The sequence below is a fragment of the Vigna unguiculata genome, chromosome 10 (genome assembly GCF_004118075.2).
Source record: "Vigna unguiculata cultivar IT97K-499-35 chromosome 10, ASM411807v1, whole genome shotgun sequence".
Lineage (NCBI taxonomy): Eukaryota > Viridiplantae > Streptophyta > Magnoliopsida > Fabales > Fabaceae > Vigna > Vigna unguiculata.
The window spans coordinates 3,468,365-3,472,808 of record NC_040288.1 but is presented as its reverse complement, the minus strand read 5'-3'; the positions used below and the strand labels follow the sequence as shown (position 1 = coordinate 3,472,808).

Genomic DNA, 4,444 nt, shown 5'->3' with positions numbered 1-4,444 from the left:
TCCTCCTGAACTAGCATACTGTGAAATTCATGCAAATTCCACTTGTCTTTCATGGTGTTGTAGTTCATCTAGAACGGACCATACTCAGATGGTAATGAGTTCAGAATGAACTGCACGAGAAAACCTTCATCCACTGTCATTCCTAAAGACTTAAGTCTTGCTGCGATATTTGTCATCTCGATCACATGCTCATGCATGGTACGCGAACCGTCAAACTTTATAGTGGTCAACGTACTCATCAATGTCCTAGTGAGAGACTTATCAGCAGTTTGGGAGCGCTCTTCCACAAATTTCATAAATTCTTTTGCATCATCGGTTTTGGGAAGAGCTGACTTTATATTGCTTGCTATGCTCATTCTCATAAACATTAAGCTAAGTCTGTTTGATCTTACCCAGGCTTTGTAATGGGCTTTCTCTTCATTGCTACTAGCATCCGTGATAGCAGCCGGCTTTTCAACTAGAAGAGCTAGATCAAGATCCAACACACCTAAGTGAAATTGGACTTGCTCACTCCAGTCAGGGAAATTCAACCCATTAAAGACTGGAACAGACGAAGCATGCGAGTATAAAGATACCGGAATAGAGACTGTAATTAACACATGCCTAACATCAATGCTTTGAGTCATAAAACTAAACGTAAAAACAGATTCAGATATAAATAATCATTCTATGCATACTAATGTTCTTCTTTGGGAGATCCAATAATATACAAACATAAGCATAATGATGTTAATCATATTATAACATTATTGATAATTAAAATATGCATCAACTAGAATCACCTACTACCTTTGGGTATATAAATAAAACTAGTGACGCATACAAAATTATCTACAATCATGTTCATTAATTATGAGAACAATTAATCAACCTTTGGGCGATCCTTAAATGCCTTATAATTAATGAATTTTAATTAACTCATAAATTTAATTATTCATAATTTAGCATCTATACTATAGGTAATTAAAATAAAAAACATTAATAATTTGAAATCATATAAACTTTGAAATTTTGGCCACTTTGGTGACTAACAAAATTTATCATACTTAATTTCAAATAAATAAATACACATACATTTAATTGTTATAAACTTTATATAGCATCCTCATTAATTTTAATTTAACAATAACAAACATAAATATTATTGCAAATTAAAATAAAATTATTAATTATTTATATAAATAGAATAATTAATATTAATTTATTGGTGATGTAAACCAATACAAATATTAAACTTTAATTTAATCTTGATTAACCATGTTTCTACGGTAATAGCACACGTTCACATAGTACTTTTATGCCATTATCACATTATGTTCCAATTTTCACACATTCAGTGCTTCATTTCAAACAGTCCCGATTTTTAAGCCTTTCATTCAATGCCACTCACTCCATATTCACGTGCATAGGAACGGTTTTTTTTTTTTGTTATTCAACGCCAAAAAATTAAAAACATGTTACAGTAAAAACATAAACAATTTTGATTTATGGCAGCATAATAGGATTCAGTTTCAGCAGCGGAAAACAATTCTCATTTTCAACCATGACATTCGCATTCAACTTTTAAAGCAGCGAAAAACTTAAATAACCCTTAAAACTTTAATTAGGGTTCATAAAAATTGGAAACAAACATCATAAGAGGAGAATCATAAATCCTACAACCTGCTCTGATACCACATGTAAAACTAATTAAGGATCTTTAAGAGTTATGATTCTCATCCGATAAATCATAATAGAGCACTAACCTTGATCCATGAGAGATCCTGTGAATATGCGTTCTTCAAATTTGTAATTTTGTGTGCTCTACAACCACCGTTTCTCAATCTATCTTTTTGCCTTTCTTTCTCTTCTCACACGTTCTTGATGGGTTACTGTGAAAAAGAACCTTATGGCCAGAGACAGAACCCCAATTCCTTTTATACCAATGTCCATCAAGTTGGTTTTATTTTATCTTTATCTTTATTTTATTTTATTATCACTTCCCATAATAATAACCAATAAGTCTTTATATTTTATTAAATTACAATTGAGCTCATCATAATATTTCAAATGAGTTACTAATAGAATTAATTCGTCAATTAATTCTAACATATTTAAAGTGAATGTGCCTGACTTCGGGTGCAAACCAACTAATTTTCACATGGATAAATATAATAAATTAGCTCTTATGTTTTCACTTATCATAATTGTAGATTATCTTGTTAAAGACGATTCAAGGAGACTTAAAACAAATTTAAGACCGAAACATTTTATTTATTTTTTTTTCAAGCTTTTTTATACAAAATTATTTATTAAATTGTCAAAATTAATTTCATTTAATATTTTTTTTAATAGATTATAATGTTAATTTATTTAATCTTTGTTGAGACATTGTTGATTTTAAATAAGTTTTTATTATCTTTAACTTTGAGAAACTCCTTTGGGCTGAAATAACTTATATTAGAATTGTTAACATTTATCTTTAACATTATTTTATATAATGAAGAGTGTCAATTGGTTTATCATTTTTCAAACCTATAATATCCCTTTAGATATTTAATTTTGAAAATAAATCGAATCTATCAAGATCTAACAAATAATGTTTTAAAGATTTTTCAAAATTTAAGTATTTTTATTTCAAAAGTGTACAATCTAGCAATAAAAAAAAACAAAAAATTAAATTGTTGGTTTCACCTATATTTATGTTGTTGTTATTATTTTGTTCATTCAAAGAGTACCCACTTGTATTTTCTAAATTGAAATCATTGATAAATAGAATAAAAATTGATTATAAGAGCATAAAGATAAATAAAATTATAACTTACTAAAAAAGTTTTAACGTATTAAATATAATTTTTAATACCAATAAAAATTTGCAGACACTAATATAATTTGATTAAATTTTATTATCAAACATAAATTTATAATTAATTTAATAGAGGTATATTATTATAAAATGTTTTTTAGATCTTTATTTTTCTTAAATATAATTTTATAATTAATTTAATAAAGATATATTAGTACTAAAAAAAATTTATACCTTTTTTTTCTTAAACATAGTTTTATAATTAATTCAAAAAATGAATATTAGTATAAAAAAAATTGAAACTTTTTTTTTTCTCAAAAGCCTAAAACAAATACTTTACCTACTCTACACTTGAGTTAAGTTATGTCATATCCATGCAATCTTTTAATTCTCCAACATCCTCTTTACGAAAATTATGTGGTATGTTATGTCTAGAGTAAACCATACAAGACCTACTTCTCAATTCTACTTCAAAAGCTATGTAATAACTTATGACTAGTCTAATAAAACAGATTGTATATCCAAAAACGTTATATTATAAAGGATTAAATATGTTTTTAGTTCTTTAACTTTTAGTGAATTTTAGAAATCGTTCATTTCGAAACTTTTGACCAATTTAGTCCTTCATCTTTCGAAATACATAGATTTACATTTTAATCAAATTTTTGTTAAGTTTATTTGACATTTCAAACGCGTTTCATAATAGTATTTGACTTAACATTAAAACAAAAATGTATTAAATAATATAAATAACTCAAATACAATCTTGAAATGCATTTGAAATGTTAAATAAATTTGACAAAATTTGATTAAAAAGACTAAATCCATGTATTTCAAAAAAATAAAGAACTAAATTGGTTTAAAATTTTAAAATAGACTAATTTCAAGGAACTAAACATATTTAACCTTATTATAAAAACACGTATTTCGTTAAGTTCTATAGTAAAAAAAAGACTAGTGATAAACAGTAAAATAAATAGTATAGAATGAAAAGCAATATAGTATATAATGCATGGTAAATTATTTCTTAAAAGTTAGTAAAAAATATTGACTTGGAACAAATTAATGTATAAGAATTTTATAAAATAATTTATGCATATCACTTTAGCTTAAAAATCTTGATCGTTTCCGATTATTGAAAGTAATAGTGAGTTAGTAAATAGATTTTCACTTTAAAACATGCATATATTCATAACTTTTTCAAAATAATGCAGCAAATGTTCTTATTGTATTAACTAAACTTTAATTTTAGAGAAATAATTGAAAACAAATTGGCGTCGCCCGGACTTGAACCGGAGACCTTCAGTGTGTTAGATTGACGTGATAACCAACTACACCACGACACCTTTTGTTCAAAATTTTAAGGCTACTTTATTTCATATACAATATAAATGAAAATCTTTTCAAAGTTAAAACTTGATAAAAATGTTTCTAGAATTCAAAAATGTCAGATACAGGCTAAATAAGAAACCAAATTTCACTTAAGATAAAAGCAGGTGACATTCTATTTATTTAAGTTCTTAATTTATTTATTTTTATATATTTCACTATATCACATTATTTCTAAAATTTTCGTGCAACTTATATTTTAATAAAACAAGCGATAAAATTGATATTTTAATTAATGTTTTACATATTTTTAAAGGCTTTTTTTTTTAG

At 25.8% G+C, this 4,444-nt stretch overlaps 1 non-coding gene across 1 annotated transcript; it reads right to left on the bottom strand.

The window, feature by feature from the left end:
• Positions 1-4,057: 4,057 nt before the first annotated feature.
• On the bottom strand, positions 4,058-4,131 carry TRNAV-AAC. Its single transcript has one exon. It is a non-coding gene; the product is annotated as a tRNA-Val (tRNA).
• Positions 4,132-4,444: the final 313 nt, after the last annotated feature.